Source organism: Lonchura striata, chromosome 3, assembly GCF_050655825.1.
Source record: "Lonchura striata isolate lonStrDom1 chromosome 3, ASM5065582v1, whole genome shotgun sequence".
Taxonomy (NCBI): domain Eukaryota; kingdom Metazoa; phylum Chordata; class Aves; order Passeriformes; family Estrildidae; genus Lonchura; species Lonchura striata.
Genome location: NC_140705.1, coordinates 103,658,484 through 103,679,080, shown reverse-complemented (window position 1 = coordinate 103,679,080; position 20,597 = coordinate 103,658,484). Strand labels below are relative to the sequence as shown.

Genomic DNA, 20,597 nt, shown 5'->3' with positions numbered 1-20,597 from the left:
CAGGATCTGTAGCGAGCAAAGCCATCCCTGGTGCCTTCTCTGGGACTGGTGGCTTGGGCAGTGGCAGGGCAGCCCTGGCTGGTGTGTGGTTCTGTGTCTGTCTGTACCTCGTTGCCCCATCCCCCTGGCGCCTGTAACTGTGGTCCCTGCTAGCAATAGATTCCAGTCCCTCTGCAAACTCCTGTAGGAGTCTTGGGTCTTTTTCCTAGTAATTAGTAGGCTGTAATGTAGACACTACTCCTCTTCTTGGCCATTTGTAGATTATGAGGTAGTTACGCTGTTTATTTTCTAAATTCTGGTGTTTTAGATCCAAACGAAAAGTAATCAGTGTTCACAAAATTTGGATGCAAAGCCTGGGTGTGCTCAGATTTGTGGGTTCTCTTTTGCTCTGCTTAATGCTTGGAGTGTGTCACAAACTTCAGGTCAAAGTGCTACTTGTCCTCCAGATATGAGGGTTGTCAGTTCTGTGTTAAAAAAAAAAAAAAAAAAAAATCCTCCAAATTTTGGTGACAAGTTTTGCTGCAAGTTGACGGCTTTCTGTACTTGCATTCCATTTTTTCCTTTAAGGGAAAAAAAAAAAAAAAAGAAACCAACCTAATAAAATGAAACAGATACAAGAAACTTGGAAAACTTTTAAAGTGTGCCCATGACCATGAGTGATTCCTCTGCCCCTTTGGAGTCTGACAACAAAATTGGAAGTGACAGGGGTATATTGTTGAAACTGCCTTTTCTTTGATCATTTTCCTTGCTGTGTCTGTTCCAACTAAATGGGGGAACAGGGCTACGAATACATATTAGGTTTTCTTTTTTATTTTCGGGCTTTTTTCCTCTTTTTTTTTGCATGGGTGGGAAAGGTATAAGTATTTTTGGGTATAAAAAGAACATTTCACAACCACAAAGGCCTGATTCTGCTCTTCTGCTGATCTAAATTAAAAATAACTATACTGATATCAACAAAGCATCATCAGTCTGTGTGAGAAAGAGAACCATGTGCCTGATGTTTGTAATTGCTGAATTTAGAGCCTTTCCTTGCTTTTCTTTGCCTGGCTCCTCATTTCAAAAGGGAAACCTTTGGAGGAAAATACCTTTAACCTAGAGAATGAATACTACCTAGGTGATTCAGCAGAGTGAAATTTAATTCAAGAAGTTGGTATTGAAGGAAATGGAATTGTTAAAAAACAAAATAATTTTAAAAAATCACAACCTCTAGAGAGGAGAAAGTGAACTAAACTAATCCTATTAAACATGGTAGCATGTTTCTATGCAGCTCGCTGAGAGATTAAGCACAGGAAAAGGGATAAGTGCTGCTTCAGTTTCACTAAACTAATGTGACAACTTGTCATTGGAAATCTTTACAGCTTGTTAGCAGATGACTAGCTGATTCAGATATGTTTTCTACCATTTCCTTTGTGTCTGGGGGTGATGTTTTTTTCTTTCCTGTTCCTTTCTTATCCATACTGCTTTATTTTGCTTTTTAATCCTTCATGTCTCCTTCAAGTCAAAACATTTAACTTGCTTTAATCAATATTTTGTTTTGAAGATGTCCCTTGACCTTTTGTTTGTGCAAATTAACCTTCAAGGGCAACTCATTCATTCATTAACCTCAGTGGGATGCCATATCCCTTGTACATGGCATTTTAGGATGCATAAAACATTTATGAATGTTTAGACATATTGCAGTGAATGACTGTGATACTGCTGTGGTTACTACTACTGCTTCTGTAATATATTCATTTTCCTTCCACCTCCCTCCGTCTTTCACTCTTTCATTCTTCCTTTTGTGTTTTTTCTCTTTTCCCCCCTTTTATAGTTTCTTTTCTTTTCTTTTCTTTTCTTTTCTTTTCTTTTCTTTTCTTTTCTTTTCTTTTCTTTTCTTTTCTTTTCTTTTCTTTTCTTTTCTTTTCTTTTCTTTTCTTTTCTTTTCTTTTCTTTTCTTTTCTTTTCTCCTCTCCTCTCCTCTCCTCTCCTCTCCTCTCCTCTCCTCTCCTCTCCTCTCCTCTCCTCTCCTCTCCTCTCCTCTCCTCTCCTCTCCTCTCCTCTCCTCTCCTCTCCTCTCCTCTCCTCTCCTCTCCTCTCCTCTCCTCTCCTCTCCTCTCCTCTCCTCTCCTCTCCTCTCCTCTCCTCTCCTCTCCTCTCCTCTCCTCTCCTCTCCTCTCCTCTCCTCTCCTCTCCTCTCCTCTCCTCTCCTCTCCTCTCCTCTCCTCTCCTCTCCTCTCCTCTCCTCTCCTCTCCTCTCCTCTCCTCTCCTCTCCTCTCCTCTCCTCTCCTCTCCTCTCCTCTCCTCTCCTCTCCTCTCCTCTCTCCTCTCTCCTCCCACCCTTGGCCCTCCCCCACCAGCAAAGGCATGATCGTTGAGTAAATGGAAAAAACCATTTTACAACATTAAAGGAAGGCTGTTTAGAAAAGGAAGGCCCTGCTGAGGTGTAGAGGAAGCCTGTTTATTAACACTGGACACCTCTTATCTCAGGCAGCTCCAGATGGATGTCCCTTTGGTAATTCCCACTCTGTGCCAAGTGGGGTTAAGCAGGGTAACCACCTTGACGTGGGCTAGTGATCACCAGGGGATCATCGGCTCCTTCAGAGAGAAATTTTAGATGAAATTTAGGGTGGGGGAGGGAGAACCATAAGACTTCATAGGCTTGCACGTGGCCAGATTTACCTTTGTGGCTGTAAATTGCTTGCTGCCTGGTCCAGAGCCAGGTTTTGATTGGGAGATAAAGTAGTTCAAATCTGTCAATAATTAACTGTCACTCAATTAAGGCTTTCTTAACAAATTAGCACTTGGTGGCACCTAGGTGCAGGTTTTTCATGGGAAAAGTCTGATGGAGTGATGTTGGCCATTAAGTTTGCCCACTGAGTATCAGCTAATGTCCTGCTCAGTTTAAACAGCGCTGTGTAAATTTGGTGAATCAGTTCCCAAACCCCATTCCTGACAGGTTGCTTCTCAGATTAACTGTTTGTGCCCTCCCAGGCTCAGCATTGCAGGTCAGTGCTAAACCAGAGAGCTATCCCTGATCCACCAGGGCTTCCTGGCTGTCAGCCCTTAAGGATCACCCTGATGTAAATGAGGCTGTAGGTCTGAATTTACAGAAATGGTGTGGAGCCCTCCTAATATGCTGCAGGTCCCTTAGAAAGGATGGATCAGAGTTCCACAGGCTGCCTCCAGTGTAAACCACTGGGATGTGTTTCTCTCTCACTCAGTGCCTTGGTCTCACCCCACCTGCTCTTTCCCTTGGGTTGCTACAAAGGTTGAAAGGGAAAACTCTTCCAACCACTTTATCCCATAAGGAAATTCTCATCCAAGCAGCTGCCACCCAACTGTAACTTCCTTTTGCTTCCAGTCTCATGTGGCCCTGGATACTTGGGTCCAGCAAGGCTTGCCATGACAAATGCCCTGCATTTCCAAAAACATTGTAAAACTCAATTTCTGTGCTTCTCTTTCAGATTCCTGAAATAATCCTTCTGTGGCAATAGAGGAGCTATTCATATTTCTCTGATAGCAGAGATTTTGCCAATTCCCTTTCATCCCTCTCTGAACTAGTTCTGCCATGGCTATATCATCCCACTCTTCCTCTTAATTCTCTAACCAGAAGATAAAAGTGGATGTCAGATGTCCTTCAGAGCCAGCAGAGCCATCCCAGCTCCCATCAGCTGGTCTCCAGCCCCATGCTTGTGCACACTGCTGGATCAATGCTGCCAGGATGGGAATTCCCTTGATTCTTAATTCACAGCAATCAGCAGACTCTGGGAGCAGTGATCATTTGTCACATCAACCCTGCCAAGGCAGAATCTGCCCCTTCTGAGTCGGAAAACCCTCTGCTCTCAGTCAGCATCAAATTCTCCTGGTGTCACACGCAGTTGCATCTCCAGGAGGTGTAATAGCCGAGTCTGTTGAGAGCTCCAGTGCAAACTCTGGCAGATGCAAGTTCTGATTCATACTGAACTACAGGAAGGGCTGCGAGGTGGAGGCTGGTTTTAGCTTCAGCTCTGATTCGTTCCTCTGATAGGGTTTATTCTCAGTATGAGTTTGGTTAAATCAGTCCCTCCTTACCTCACTGAATAGCTTTCCTTCTCTTTTGACCAAAGCATTCCTTACCTGCAGTAGGGGACAAAGCAATGCTGGACAAAAGTTTAAAAACAAAATTTGGGAAGCATTCCAGGTTGTTCTTTTTGAGTGAAGACCTTGGGGGATGCACTCTGTTGTCTCATACAAAAACTTATCATGTAAAAACTAATGCAGCTTTCTTTCTACCAATCATATGGGGCAGAAGAGCTGCCAGAGAGGGACACTCTTAGCCAGCACCACCCTACCGAGGTTCAAAGATCTGAACTCTTTCAGCAACCTCCATGTGGAGATTTTAAGAACACATTTAAAGCATACTTTGTGCTGCCCTGTCCTGGTACTTGCATTAAAAATCTTAAGAAGTTTAAAACCATTGAGCAGGAGAAAAGGAAGAACATTTGATGGTTTAAAACTCTACCCTATCCTGTTGAATAATCAAAGCTGGGAATGTAATTTAGTTTTATAGACTTACATTCTATTCTTTGGTTGAGGTTTTTAAGAAAGAGGAAGATATTTCTGTAGAGGGATTATAACCTGGGGGAAAGAATTTTGGTGGGTTTTTTTTATCTGAATTAATTTGGCTTTTATATTATATAGCAACAGCTTTTAGGAATTTTTTGAAGAATTCTGTTCCAATAGTTATTCCCATTATCTGAAGAGTACATTCAGTCTGTCACCTCTAAGGACTCAGTCTAGCAGGGCATTAAAGGACAACTCTTGCAGGGACAGAGGGGCATCTAAAAGCCTTTCAAAATATTTTCAAAAACTATACTATTAATTTTAATAGAACTGAGGTGCCAGGGTGGTTTTGCAAGGTCTTGAACAAGCCAATAGTTTTAGGAGCCTAGAGCAGAATGTAGGTGTCCATATCCAAAACTCTCATTGTGGATCATCCAGCTCAGAAGACAAGGTCCCCAGGTGCCACACTGCTGTTTTTGTGCCTGCCAGAGCCATTCCTCAGTGGGAAGGTACCTGGGAGCACCTAGGAATCCTTCAGGAGGCAGCACAGGCTTTTCTCACACCTATGGGCTGCAACAGAACCACTCAGCCCTGCTTCCTTTGCGAGGTGTCCTCATGGTGGAGTCAGTTCCCATCTTTCATAGGAAAGCCCACAAGTTAGGGTGTCTCCCCTAGAGGTGGGACATCTGCATTAACACTTGCCTCGTTCCAAAGATGTGCAAAGCCACGGCTCTCTTCTCTCTAAAAAAGTCTGTTGCCAGGCTATGGGATGGATCATTCCTACCCCTCCTTTGCTGCTTTTTGTTTGTTTGTTTGTTTGTTTGTTTTCCAGCAGCAGAAAGGGACTAAAGAATCACAGGGTCAAAAGGAGAAAAAGCAAATAAGCCTGACTTTGTGAAAAAGGTGATTAAACCAGGAAGCTAGAAGGGAACAACACACTGCTTCCAGGACTATTTTACCATCTCTAATGGCTCTACCAATGCAAAGCACAGCACAGGACCAGGGAGGAGGGCCTGGGAGTTCCTTTGCCCAGGTGATGATGCTCTGAGCCTGTTTGTGGTCCTGGGAATCTGTGAGCCTTTCTGAAAAGCTGCACAGCTTTGCCCGAGTGGATGGAGGTTGTTGCAGCAATTAACGTAAAGGCACTAACATCTTTTATGGATTTTAGCCTTGAGTAGCTGAATCATTAGGTACCTACATAATGTAAAAAATCATCCCAGAGTGCCCTAAGCTCCCACTGAAGTTACTGTGTTTACATGCAGCACAGCAGGCCCAAAATAATGTAGGTGCCTTTTTATGAAAAGGAAATGCATCCCTGACATAAAGGTCAAATGGCATTTATAACAACATTAATAATTTCAGAGGGCCATGCTATTGAATTCTAGGAAAGATTAGACCTGTTTGGCAATACTGTTTAGTCGCTTTTACAACAGAAATACGCTGTTTACCTCCTGAGAGGTTCATAAGGAAAAAAAAAAATCCAATCTATATCAATGAGTAAGATATTTTCCTTACCAGAGATATTGATTTAAATATTGACTTCGCTGCTGGAGGGTTATTTCACTCCATGCTGCAGATACTCATTGTAAAGTGACATGTGTTTTATGTACTAATAAAAATGTGATTTCTGGCAAGTAATCTTATCTGGATGATTCTGATTTTTTGCATTCAGTTTGGTCTGAAGCAGTTGTCCTTTCTAAAACTGAGTACTTATTTTCTTCTGTGTGTCTGTGCACTTCACTCCCTGTGAATTACTTGCAACTAAGATCAAAACAAAAAAAAAGGTTAAAAACCCCCTGTACACAGCCGCTTTGTCCTATTAGTTCATTTTCCTTTCAATCTTTCAGCAATGGGTTTATGCTCTGCAAGACAGAAGTTCTTTATTTAGCAACAGCAAAGGTGCCGCTGCAGAACCTGTTACAGCTTGTCAGAAAACCAGCCCGAGTGTGTTCTGGGACAAGGACTGTCTTTTTATTGCAGGGTTATACAAGAGCTCTCAGGTTGGCTTGCTGACCCCGATCAGGCCTGGTGATAGTGACAATGACAACAATAGCTTATGCCACCGAGCAGCAACCCCACGCTCAGGAGCGCTGTGACACCTCCCATCATGGACCAGACATGCCAGCTCCTCTGATGCAAAGTACCAGCCCAGGAGGGAAAAAAAACCCCAAAGAGTAAAAATCCCAAAGCCCCGAGATGCCAATTTGTAGACATGAGGATTTATTTCACTGGAGCATTGCACCCACGGAGCAGAGGATGTTGCTGAATAGTTTCACTGATGCTAAAATTCTCGTTGCTGCCCAGCTGGTTCCCCTGCAGAGCCTGGATCCACGCACATGTGTGGAATTGCACACTCCAAAGGAACCCACCCTGGAGGGCAGCCAGCTGCAGTGCTGCCATGCAGTTGGTAGCACCGACATCTCCTGGTGGAGGAGAACCTCTGGAATGTTTGTGGCGTCTCCCTCTTTCTCTTATGTGCCATCGGAATCAGGTGAAAATGTGAGGCAATGGCAGGACTCACACCTTGGTTCTTTGGCACTGTTGGCAATCACCAGCTCCTTGCAAGTGGGATGACAAGGGAATAGGGTTATTTTCAAAAGGGAATTGCATGCAAAATATTAGTCCTGGTCTGAAATTCCTGAGGTTAGCTGTGCCCATATCTGCCAGGCACTACTCAGTTCGCAGCACAGGACTGCTGGTGCCTGCACACAGGAAGACAGGTTATACCTGGCTGAAGTCTCCCTGTAAAACTTTTCCTTGGGAATACCAAACTTCAGACCATACCTATGGATACAATGCCTTTGCACAACTCAGGACACAAAGGGGGCAGAGACAGAAGCTCCTGGAGGTTGTTCACAGCCAAGAAGCTGGGAAGCTGGCAGAAAGCAGATCTCAGACCCTGATAGGGAGCACCTCCCTGCATAGACTCTGCTAATGGGGGACTGTGGTGCTGTGAGCAGAAGTTTTTTATTTTAGAAGAAACAGGGAGACAAACAGGGCTTTGGACCACTTGCAGATTATTTTTTTTTTTTTTTTTTTTTTTTTTTTACTGGAGTGAATTTACAACAAACATGAGGACTAGAACTATAGCACAAATCCACCCTGCAATTTACTAGAGGTTACTTAGCTTAGAAATATTGCTTCCTGTCTACTTGTACACAAGGAATTTTTTTTTCTTTGGGAAAAACATTTTAAATTAAATTTTGGGGAAACTAACGTGACAAGCAAAGTCTTTATTAACCCCAACAGTGTAATTTCTCATTACAAGGCTGTGATTCAGAGGAAACAGTGTTGCTAAAACAGCTTCTGAGTCCCAGCAAAAATGACAGTTTTCCTCAATCAGTTCCTTTTGTGACCTTGATCTGAACCTTAATCTGTTTTAGCAAAATTCTTTTTATTAGCCATTCATTCTTAATCATACCGCTAATTTTCCTGTTTTTAAACTACCAATTTAAGGCTGCTTTTTCATGGAACTAATCAAGGCTGATGTATGTTATTTTGGCTATGAATTCTAATAATTATTCTTAAGAGTTTTTTAAGTCTGCATATTCCATAGATAACTGTCAAAATTGTAGATATGGAAAGAATGGCTTGTTTCTGTGATATGGCACATCCAAGTCTGCTTTCTTATCTTTAGTGAAAATAACGATTACGAGCATTGGGTAGGGAATCTGAGCCTCACCTTTTTTCTTTCCTTACATCAGCAGTTGCTTTTCATTAGAAGTATTATTACAGACAAGCATCGCTGGGAGGAAGAGGGTTTTCAGGATCAGGCTCCATTTAAGATATTTAGAATAAAAGAATAAACATATACTTGCAGCCGTGTCACAGAGATTGTAAACTGTTGTAGCTAGTGACTAGCGATCTTTCTTTGCCTGTGATATTAAGGAACAGATTGTGTTACTACGCTTATCGCTACCTTTACAAACAAATACATCAGGAAAATATGTCGAGCAGAAGAAACCATGCTTGTTATCAAATGCCTAGCTACACTGACTACAGGTTTTTGTACTTTTTGGCAAAAGTTTCAAAACATACTGTGGCTTGGTTAAATTCTTAGCAGCATAAAGGGAGCCTTTCTGTGCCCATCGTGCGCGCTCGGCGCTCCGGCGGAGGCAGCAGCTCGCTGCTGTTATTTGTCATTCGTGCGGCAGCCGCGCAGACATCGCAGCCCCTCGTCCTCGGCTTTGTACCCACCAGAGACGCTTCTTCCCCCACCGAAGTGATTAACATCACGGCGGGGCTATGATCTTAAAAGCCTGGCACTTCTGATTAGGCTTTTGTTGAAGTTTGCGGAGTTGACCGAGTAGCAGGGGCTTTGTGCGTGTGCAGCCGGCTGGTTGCAGGGGTAGCACTCAGCCCCCCCAGGCAGAGGTGCCGTTGGAGCAGCGCTTGGGGAGAAACTTTACAAGGGTTTTCCAGCCTAAACCTCTCTCTGTGCTCAATAGGACTTTGTCAAGTGATGCACTAACCTTTCGTTAGGGAGTGAAGTAGATTTCTTAATTGCAAGTGAACTAAGCTTGACAGATAGGATTTTCTACTTTAAAGAGGGAGGAAAGCCAGAAATTTGGGGGTTTTGTGTGTTTTTTTTTTGTTTGTTTTTTTTTTTTTTTTTTTTTTATGAAAGATGCTCAGATGTCTTGGTAATAAGTTCCCATGCCAGATGGAAAGCAATGGCTGGAAGAGTAGAGGAACAAAGACTCTTCTCAATCTTTTTCCCTAATTAAATCCCTTTTTTTCTGTAAAAGTGCAATGTTTTCCCCGCCAGTCTGAAAGGATTGCCATGTCTGATTGTTTGAAAAGCTATAGGTTAATTGTGTTATATGTATCTGTAGAAAAATTAATGCTATATGCAAAAATGGATGAAAGTGCTCAAATAGCCCATTAATTAACTCAGCCCTATTGTTAGCAGGGTTGGCATTGGAGGAAAGAATAATGCCTTTTCAATCCGAAACCTTCCCTCCCTCCCCATCCATTTTATCTCTTCTTGTCACTTCCTATTAGCTGATCATGACATCTTATCTTTTTCCTGAAGGGTGGGCCAGAAGATTACTTTGGAGCTCATGTAAGTGACACTCCAAGGATTGGCCGGCAGCAGGTTCAGCGGCCCCGGCCCCGGAGCCGCGGGATGTCATCCCTGTGACATGCCTGGAAACCCCAGCTCATCCCTCAACTGTCCGGTCACAGCAGCATCTCCGTCATGTTGCACTTCCAGTCTGTCACTGGCATGGGTTCACACTCCTCCCCCTGGAACCCTGCTCGCTTTTGCTGAGGACTGTGTTTTTATTTTTAACACGGGGTCCTTCACATCTGTGGCACTGAGGGTTTCTTTTGCACGATGGGATTCTGCTGTAGGAGGGAATGGCTGGGGATCCTACACCAAATGAGCTTGTATGTGCTAGGAGGGAGCTGTGCATTAAAGGAGACTCTTTTTTCTTCCCCCTTCTGTGGGAAGGAGATTTTAGGAGATCTCTGCCTGCCTGGAGGTGTGGAGCTGTCCCAGCAGCTTTGCCACCTGGTCCCCAGAGCCCAGGATGCTCCTGGTGGGGGAAAGCAGCCAGAGTGCTCCCACCAGCTGTAGCCAGACATTATGGCTCGTGCTGGAGGGACTCGCTGCCGGCACCGTAATTGCAGGCTAGCTGGATTTTTGCTGTGGTATTACAAATTCCCCCAGGGAAACCCACAGCTATGACCATTTTCATGGTAACATTGTCAGGCATGAGTCATTTTCTTCCCTCTCTGTCTCTGTTTGTCCTCTCTCACACACACACTCAAAAATGCAAGGGCAAACCAACAAACTAGTAAATAAAATTTAAATGTTGCTTTAGTGCATTCTCAGCCCTCTTCTTCTGGCTGAGTATATAGTTTGATCAGTTTGTGGTACTTGTTTTTTGTTTTTTTTTTGTTTTTTTTTTTTTTTTTAATGAGAATGTGGCATAAAATGTATGGGCCATGTGGATACTGATACTGGAATGAGGACTTTTTTATTTTATGCTTTACCTTATTTTTTTTGCTGTGTTACTTCTTCTAAGAATGTTTTGATTAAAAAATTAATCAGTAAACCTCATCTTTAGACAACAAATCATTGTCAAAATACAAAAAAAGGAAAGTGGCAAAGGATCACTGTTTAAGAATTTTTTTCACCTGACACTTCTTCATTAATACTCCAGGTCTGCTAAGCTTATTGTCACCCTTTCCCTAAATGTCTGAATACATGCTCTGTGTGTCATCCCATTGTATTGCACTGGCTGCACTATCACAACTCACATGAGTAAGTACTTGCAGGTTGGTGTCCTTGGCTGTGAACCAACTTTCTGGTGTATTCTGAAATGTTCACTTTGGTGCCTTTAAAAAACCAAACCAAAAAAAGAATTCACTGAAAGAAAGTTGGGAAAAAACTGTGAAGTTGGAAAGTTGGAGGTGTATTTTTAAGATTGCTTTTGCAAGATACATGTGGCAGACTTATTTGGATATCCTGTTAATCCTGAGCAACACTGCATGGGAAACTGCTGCTGAACCACCTAGTCTTAAGCAGGAATTAATTTGATTTCTCCCCACTCCTATTTTTTTGTCAGTCTCTCTTCTTCAGCAAAACACTGAAGAAAATAGGGCTTGTGGAACCAGTGCTGTGTGTGCCTAACAGGTAGTGGAGAAGGGCTGTACCCTAAAATATCAGAAGGCTCTGCTCAGGTGATCCTGGGGAGTGTCAGAACTAAGGATGCAGGTAGAGTGAAAAGCAGGTGAATTTGTATATTGCAGGGGGTGTCTGGGTGCAAATTTGGGATGCAGTGACCAGATCTGTATGGCCAAACGTGTGCTGAAGACACTGCCAAGGACATGTGACTATGAGTTTTCCCGGGGAGGCCTCAGATTTTGTATTTTGTTAGATTTACGTTTGTGGAGTGAGCAGAAGTTGAATAATTTATGGCGGTGACCACTTAGATGCCATATGTCATGTGTTTTTTTTAAACCAGTATGGGTTTTTTAATACACAAAAGGGAACAGACACTGGAGCTGAACTTTCTTCATTGTATTCAAGAAGAAAATGCTTAAAATGCTTGGAGAAAAGGGAGCCCTTTTTATACACTTTGAATCTGCACTAGACTTTGCTAGTCAGCATCACTCTGTTTTTACAATGAAAAATAAAAACAGTGTTTGCACAGTGTCACACACAAGAAACAAGACTTTTACACAGGTCTCAGTAAAAGACCATACTTTAGTGTGATTCTAAAGTTTAGTGAAAGCATATTTCTGCCCATTGTTTAAAAATGCATATTCAAGTGAACAGCTACTCAATTCCCACCCTGGTATAGAAATGGTAGCCTTGATGTCACAGGCAAATGTTTGTAGGTGGTTAGCAGTGATATTTCTGGGACATTACACTGGAAATACTCTATTGTGTATTTTATTTTGCTGTGAAAAACATGAAATCCTTGCAACTCAGAATTCACATGTCCTTTTAAGTCTTAAAATATGTTAATTTTACATGCCAAAGTCTTAAGAAGTGTTTGACTGCCCGTGGCTTTTGTGTGCATCTCCAGATGGCAGATGCCATTTTGTGTTTCACATTAATTGAGTAAATTTCCTTGCTCTTTGTACATATTGCAGAGGAAGCCATTCTCTGCTTTCAATAGGACAGAACAGCTCTTTGGCATCAAACCCTTCTGGTCTGGTGGTACTAAAACTGTTTTAAGGTGGAATTCTGAGAACAAGCTTTTGGCAATACAGATTTCCTCTATTGTAGATGAAAGTCAGACATTTAACAGTTATCTTAGAAATATCTTGAGGGTTTTTCCTGCTGAACTGTGAAACAAACCAGATAGGATAACCTCAGGGGCTGAAGACATAATAAGATATATGCTTTTTCAATATTCATTTAGCTAAAGGGAAAAAAACAATTCTTTCATCTTGAAGGGCATTGTTTTTTGTTGTTTTTGTTTTTTTTTTTTTTTCTGCCAGTTTTGGTTTTTCCCCCTCTCACTTTCTAGATAAAAAATAAAAAGAGTTCCCAAGGCCTTTAAAACACCACATTTTGTCCGAACATCAGTCCTGCTGTAGGAATTTGCAGTACTGCTTTTTGGGGCACAGGCAAAGGAAGAGGGTGTGAGAAACACCTGTGGGATCCTGCCCAGTGCTGGGGAGCAGCGTTGGCCACCCCACTGGACATCCTGGTGGACACAGCAAACATCCTCTTCCAGCACAAAGCCCATGGGATCCACATGGCACCATGCCTGAGCCACACACCACCTACCCCTCATACAAGGGCATTTTAAGTTTAAAAGCAATGGTGCTCAGCATAAAAAAGGTGCAGCAGTTCTATAGCTAAACATGCTCTAAATCCAGATCAATTTCTGTATGGAGCTAATAGTATTTATAAAAGTTAGGTGTTTGTGAGGAGAATTCATGAGAATTTATGCACAGCAGCACCTCAGAAGTGGCTTGATATGTTTTTATACCAAGATAAAATGAGTCGAGCAATGAGATTTTAAATCACCTTTTTTTTAATTTTTCCTGTATGTTCACTCTTCCAAACTCCCTGTAGAAGGGAGGCAAAACAAATATCCTGTCTGTTTGAAAAAGAATATAAAAGACAGAAGTTAATGCTCATCAAAGAAACCAAGATTATATGTCATGTTAGTAATCAGATTTTTATCATGGTAAGTGGTGTCCAGATATGGTTGAAGTGGGCAGTGTACATAATAACATAATTATGGGTGTTGTAGTGACGTAACAGCAGCAGGAGCTCCGCTCCTGACTCCTTTGTTTTCCATTCACACCCACTATGATCCACTGCTATATTTAGTTGTTTTTCACAGTGCTACCTAATACTGTCATCGCAAGAATTTTTTTTTTTTAAGTAATAAAATAAAGATAAGACAGTATTGATTTTCCATGGAAGCTGAAACACTGGAATCTTTTCTTGCAGATGACAATTCAAACTGAGGGGGAGGGTGGGTTTTTTTGTTTTGTGTTTTTTTGATAGACTATTGTCATCTTTTGTGTGTGAAATGCAATTGCAGTCCAGGCAGAGCAGCAGCTGGTGGGAACCATCCCAGTGCCACTGCCTTCTGCGAGCTGGGACTATCTGTGGCTGAGGAGCTGCTCCAGACAATTTAAGGCAAGCTTGTGGAGCATGAAAGAACTGAGATTATTGCATAACTAAGTGGTGTTTGGGGATTTAAATAAAGGAAGTTTTGACTGCTGAATTGCTGTACTTTAACAGTTCTCAGTCTATCATTTTTGGCACTGCTCTTTTGCATGGTGCTGCAGTTCCAAAGACACCCCAAAAGCAGCCCTGTGCTTCTCAGGTGGTGCTGGCAAGGTGTGGGGCAGCCCAGCTCAGCCCCTGGGTGGTGCCTGCAGCAGAGGACGTGTCATCCTGCTTAAACTCCATCACAACTGTGCTTCCCATGCTGCAAGTTAGGCATTACAATTCTCCCAGAAGAAAAGATCTCATTTTCAAAGAATAGCTTTTGTGGTCAAATACACCTGCTGTGGTGAACTAATTATTGGTATGTGGGGCTGTGTGACACCCGTTGGCATTTTGCTTTGGCCCACAACAAGAAAAAAAGAGGTTTAATGCCTCATGGAGCACCGGTTTCCCATCTACATCCTTGTTATCACAGAACTGGCTCCTGAATTAAAGCAAAGGCTTTGTCAAACGCCACCAAATCAAGTACACTGCAAGTGGACCTTGCAACGTGAACATCAGAAATGTCTTCTGTGTTTAGCAGTATGGAAAAGTATGATGCTGTTATAAAGAATAAAACACTGAGGAGTCCCAGACTAGATGAAGCCACAAGTCCAAGAGCCCTGGAAGGATGCTGTTTGCCAGCTTTACAATAGGTTCATTCAGTAGGAGTCAGCAGGGTTGCCTATCTGTGTTCCTATAGTCAAAGCTCATTCATTCTGTGCAACATAGGTCAGCTCTGGTGCAACTATTGATATCTGTAGAGCACTTGCCCTACTGCTGTGATTTAAAAAAAAAATCAGCACTGTAGCTACAAAGCATTACTGGACTCCTCTGTGTTGTATTTATTGCAACATCACAGCTCCCTCTTTCTTTAGTTGAGTACATGTAGTACGTCTTACCTAAAGCGACGATAACATGTGAACAAAGATGCAGGGGGGTCTGCATAAGAAGAGCTTTCAAAAAATATACCCTCTTCCCAAGATCTTTGAAAAAGTATTTTGACAGCAGACAAACAAAACTCCACTCCTCAGTCTCATTCTTTGCATACATTCAGCGACGCTGCACGGAGAATCCAGGTAATTTAAATCACTCCAGAATAACTCAAACACCGCCCTTGCCTTCTCCTGGGCCTCTTTTGATCAGCTCAGGTCTATGTAGGAAAGTGGTCACTGTGTCTCACCAAGTCCCTGTGTACTTGGGTGTGCCTTGGAGCTGCCTGCAATGGTCCAATGTACTTTTTGTGAGAGATGCACAGTGCCATGAAGAGGTGCCCAGACTGAGGCTGCCAAGATGCAAGATAAGAGGATCACCTGTAGCCAGTCTCTCAGAGGCAACTAATATATTGAATAACAGTAGCACAGACAACTGATCTTTATCTACTGCCAAGACAAGCAGTTCTGCTAATGAGATCAATGCAGTCTTCCATATGTAATAAGGCTTATTCTCAGCTTGATGAAGGTGAAGACAGAAATTCCTAAAAAGCTGGATTTTAATAGTCATATTCAGGCAGAACACACTTTTGCCTCGTTGAGCATTGCAAAAGACTTAGAGCATAAGACAGGAGATTAGGATCTTGGGCAGAGGAATTCTCTTCATCACTTTGCAAGGCATATAGCAGACCACTGCCTCACTTTTCCTGACTTCATAGTGTTGCTTTCTTTCCCCAAAAAGAGTTGTCTGACTGAATTGAGAAGCGTGAATGAGGTTCTCATATGCAACAATGCTTAAAGCCAGAGTGATGCCTATAAATATGGAAATGAGAGTTTTACTTTATTCTGGGAAGGGTTGGAACTTTCCTCAGGAGACTTTCTCTGACTTCAGGACTGGTTTCAGTAAGTACCCTTGGCAATGCAAAATGGAAGTGCATGAATAAATTAATTGGGAGATGTACATGCAGCTTCTGCCACTCCCCAAATACCTTTCCCAGCTCTGAATGCAACACAGATTTTAATCATGGAGCAACAGATGATTGATGGATGATTAATAGCTAATTTATGAGATTCATTTAACTTCATTTTACTTATACACTGTATGTAGAATTAGTTAAGGCTTGTACAGGAAAGGAAGTGATGAACCATTGTTCCCATTAAATTATAATGACAGCCTTCCTCATCACCGTATATTTATTATGTAAGAAAGGGAAATGTCTAGTAAAATCTGTATAGGTTAATAACACCTTCATAATATAGTCTCTCTTTTCTATTGACTTGAATAGCCCTCCTACTGACTTTTACTGGATTATTAGAGTTAATTACATCAATTGCAATATAATTGATTCTTAAATACTATGTAGGAACCTCATACAATTAGGGAAAAACAAAAGTCATCTAGACATCTCTGATCAGAAAAGATTTGGAATTCCTGCACATTTAATTCCTGTTAATCACCAGTCAGTTTGGACATTAAGATTGCAGGGTTTCTTGTTTTCTTTCTGTTAGGTTTTGACAGAATTGATAGTTTTACAACATTTAACTCAGTGTGCATGGAAATATAAGATTAAAGAGACAAATGTAATTTTCTAAAATCGTTACTTCATCTCCTAAAAGTGAAATGAATTACCTACCTGTCTATATCAAAATACTACTTACTCACACACATGCATGCTCAAGAGAGAAAAAAACCCCAAAGTAGGTATTTAACATTCAAAGTTGAAGTCCTTTATCCACAGGTGCAAGCAGTCCTACAGATAATGCTTGCTAAAGTCACCAAGGGCCTTCAGTGTAAGGACATGAAGCAGAGCTGATCACTGATCTCCAGAGAGCAGGAGATCTATACATTATTTCACTGAGTAACTTTGACATGAAAATGATTTCTAAAGGATGGTTCTGTATTCCAGATAAAGATTACGGACCATTCAAAAGAAGGTGCTTTAAGAGAAACCCTCTGAGGGATGCTGCAACATAATTGAGCAGCAGTTCAACTTTAAAGCCAGTCAAACATAACATTTTTTGTGACTCTGTTCTTGGTCTGAGTCCCCTGTGGTACCAGCATAGGAGATGTTAGTACTTTTATTTTTTTTTTAGCTGACTTTGTTATGGTTCTCCAGTGGCCTTCCAGGGGCTGTGCAGCATTTTGCAAGAGTGAGTTTGCTTTGTGTTTGTGCAGCTCAAGTCCTCAGAAGGTAAATTCAACACTCTTTGTGCTGCTCCATTAAATATCCTCAAGTCAATTTGGTTGGTGTGGGGTTATCACTTCTGAGTTTCAGCTGAACGAGGCGTGCAAGTTCTTGTTATGCAAAATAGTAACTTTGGTTACAGTTTTTATTTTTCGTATTATTAATATTTTTGCTTTACAGCTTAATGCACACACTTAACCACACCGCAGCAGCCAGCTATCAAAGGCTTCCCTGAGGAAAAATTAAGCACTTGGAGCAATAAATTATGAAAAGACTACATCTAAGGGCACCATCCACCTTGTTCTCACACCCGCTTTAAGTGTTAAATAAATCATAACATCCTGTTCATCGTGCCGTCAGTAGGGGTTAAACAAGTCACTGTAAATGAGCTCCAAATCATAGGACGTAGCTGGCTTCCAAGTTTTTTGTTTGCAAGGAGAAACAGCTCCAGGCTTTTGATAGTTCAGGTCTTTAAGGAAAGTCTTTTTTTCCATTCCAACTACTTCCTGTTAACGTGGAAATGAGAGGAAATGAACATTAAGCAGAAGGATGGGCCCATCCTTTTCCAGTCGTGTGCCTAATTTGTCAGGTGCAATATTGGCACCTGGAGGCTTGTTTTGGCTCCTATTACATCCTTGCTGGGGAAATATCAGGATACTTGTAACTAACAGCATAGGACTTCAAAGCATTTTTGTTATAGGAAGAAAGAAGAAAGGCTGCCGCTGTTAGAAAAAGCAGAGCTGAGCAGCCCAGTTTGTTTGCAGAGTGTGTTGTAAACAGCAGTTAAAAAAAAATAAAAAAAGAAAAAGAGAAAGAGTCTGTGACATTTCAGTCTAAAACTAGTTGTGGCCATTAAGTCTGTAAGATAAATACACCCTAACAATTACATCTACCCCATAAATTGCCTTTTGGAAATGCATGTCTTAAGTGTGTTCTTCATACTTCTAAATCTTCACATAAAACATCGGTTTTGCTGAGAATTTGTCAACACATATGTCCATTTCAGCAGGAAGCTTAAGTGTTTTGTGGCAAAAGTAATTTATGACCTCTGAGTTGCAGTGATGGGAAGGCTGTTTGAAGTGACTGGATCAAAACCTGCAAACTTAAGGTTCCAGAGTCTGCCTGGTGTTTTTACTTCACGCCAAACACCATAGCTGTACTTTCTCTTGTGGGACTTTTCATGTATTAAGAAATTGTGCAAGATGATTTAGAGACCCCATGCTTGGCCAGTATATTAGTGATGCATATCTCTGGATAAATTTGTAGAAAAAAATGCATTTAAGACTCTTGTAATGAAAAGAATGAGACTGAAGTTGAACTTTTTCCCCAGCAGTGTTTCAAAGTCTGAATTGACTGGTTTGGATTTTTAGAATTGATTCATGTTTTGGGTCAAAGTAACTACTCATGTGCCACTTTTTTTTTTTTTTTTTTCCTTTTCCATCATGCATTACAATTAATTAGCATTTAGTGGTGGGAGGAGAAAAGACAGTGTAGCTAATTAATATTTCATTCAGGTAAAACATAGTGAATCAAGCCATGAGTGATATATACAGATCTGCAGCTGTTCTGAGAGCAAATTCATTCAGATCAGTGAAATGAGATAACAGACTTGGGAAATCCAGCTGCTGTGCAGATGTTGGGTGGAATTTTCCAGGGAGAAGCAGCTATGTCAATTTTTGTGCCTGATTCTGCATCTCTTGCTCAGGATGAGGTCTCTTTTTCTGGATGGCAAAGTTGCAGAGAAAGCAAACCCTGTGCTGAGAAAACTTTGGTGGGCCTGGGATTCCCTGACCCCTTTCTCCCGGTTAGTTCCATCTGTACTTGGGTCAGATGGAAGTCTTGAGGTCAAGCATCCAGAGTCATCTCGTCCTGGTGAGCAGCCACTATACTGTGCCTCATTCCAGCCATCCTCAAGTGGTCTCAGTCTGACTGTTGAAGATGGCCATGTGTTTCAGAGTGATTCTTACTTTCTTCACCTGAACATTGTCAGGTAATCAATCATTTGCTTCAAGGGTACTGTCTTTTGAAGCCATCAAACATTTATTTTTTATGCTGCTCTTACTCACACAGGGCATTAGACTGGTGGAGGAGACATGAAAGGAGTTTGATGATAGCTCTGTCTTGGTACTCAGGGCACTTCAGCATTTTTTTTTGTCAGAACCAATGATTCTTGGCCTTCAGCTTCCTGAGAGTGCCCAAATAACACCAATACAAGGCTTCTGTGTTACAGAATCATAAAATAGTTTGGGTTGGAAGGGCCCTTGAGAGGTCATGTAGTCCAACCCCTCTGCAATGATCAGGTTCATGCTCAGCTAGACCAGGTTGTCCAGAGTCCCACCCAACTGACCTTCCAGGGAAGGGGCATCCACCACCTCTCTGTGTAACCTTTGCTGGTATTTTGCCACCCTCACTCTAAATAAGTTCTTCCTTTATCTGTAGCCTGAATCTAACTTCCTTCAGTTTAAAACCCTTAATAACTCTTGTTGTGTCACTACTGACCCTATTAAAAATTCTGCCTACTTCTTTCTCGTTGACTCCCTGTAAGTGCTGAAAGACAGCAACAAGGCCCCCCTGGAGCGTTCTCTTTTCCAGGTTGAACAATCCCAATTCTTTTACTCTGTCCTTGTCAGGGAGGGGTTTCATCCCTCTGATCATTTTGTCTAGGGAAAGAAATCTTCTGTGGATACACATACAACAGCCATAGTGTGTTGTTTGATGACTTCAATGCAGGGGCTCTGCAGCAAAGACCATTTGGACTAAACTCTTTAGCAGACATTTAAACTCAGCCCAAGGACTTTGCACAGAAGTGACTGAGGATCACTGATGGGATGTGTGCTGCTGATTCAGTGCTGTGGGAGCAGGAGTTTGAGCTTTAGAAGAGGTACAAAAGTGGTTGGTGGTAAGGAAAGAGAGGAACTTAACCATCCTTTACTCTCACACCCAGAGACATTTCTGCTAACTGTGGCCTGATTGAGGCTAAACTGCAAAACTACAAGAATCCAGAAAATATCCCAAATAACTGCAAGGGTCATTCTATATACACTTATTTGTATATTGCAACTAACTGAAAGGAAATTGTAGCAAAGAAGGGGTCAGTCTCTTCTCCCAAGTAACAAGGCCCAGGACAAGAGGAAATGGCTTCAAGTTGAGCCAGGAGAGGTTCAGATTCGATGTTAGGAAAAAATTCTTCATCTAAAGAGTTGTCACACAGCCTGTTGGAACAGGCTGTCCAGGGAAGTGGTTAGCTCAGTAACCTGGGAGATATTTAAAAGACATTGTTGTACACTGCAACACACATAGAGGAAACTCACTTATAGACATGGTTCAGTGGTGGACTTGGCCATGCTGGGTTCACAGTCAATCTCGGTAATCTTAAAGGTCTCTTCCAACCCAAATGATTCAATGATTTTCCTCTAGTAACTTTCCCTATTCTCTATTTCCACAGAGACACCAGGAAGGATTAGTGCTGCAGGAGACCACAGTGTCCTCTCTGCCTCCACAAGTGACCATTTTACTGACACCTTCCTGTGCCATTTTGAGGTTTGTACATTGCCAGCACACAGTGGCACTGCATGATCTAGGTAGCTCACTTTCTTGCTCTGTAATTTTTTGACTTATATCACCATCTACAAACACAGATGCCGTGACTTTTGAGGAATATGTAACTTGTCCTCCTTGTGGATGGATGAAGGGGCTTTGCAGAGAGAGCACAGCCTTGCTCTGGTGACAAGTTCCACTTGAAGATCATCTCGATATTCTTTCCCATT

At 41.9% G+C, this 20,597-nt stretch overlaps 1 long non-coding RNA gene across 2 annotated transcripts in view; it reads left to right on the top strand.

Annotated features, from left to right (window-relative positions):
- The window catches only part of LOC146768044 (uncharacterized), a 46,416-nt gene that overhangs the window by 2,923 nt on the left and 22,896 nt on the right, over window positions 1–20,597 (top strand). For both annotated transcript variants that reach the window (XR_014954020.1, XR_014954019.1), the window contains exon 2: window positions 20,276–20,370. This is a non-coding gene — a long non-coding RNA (uncharacterized LOC146768044). The remainder of the gene's footprint in view (window positions 1–20,275; window positions 20,371–20,597) is intronic.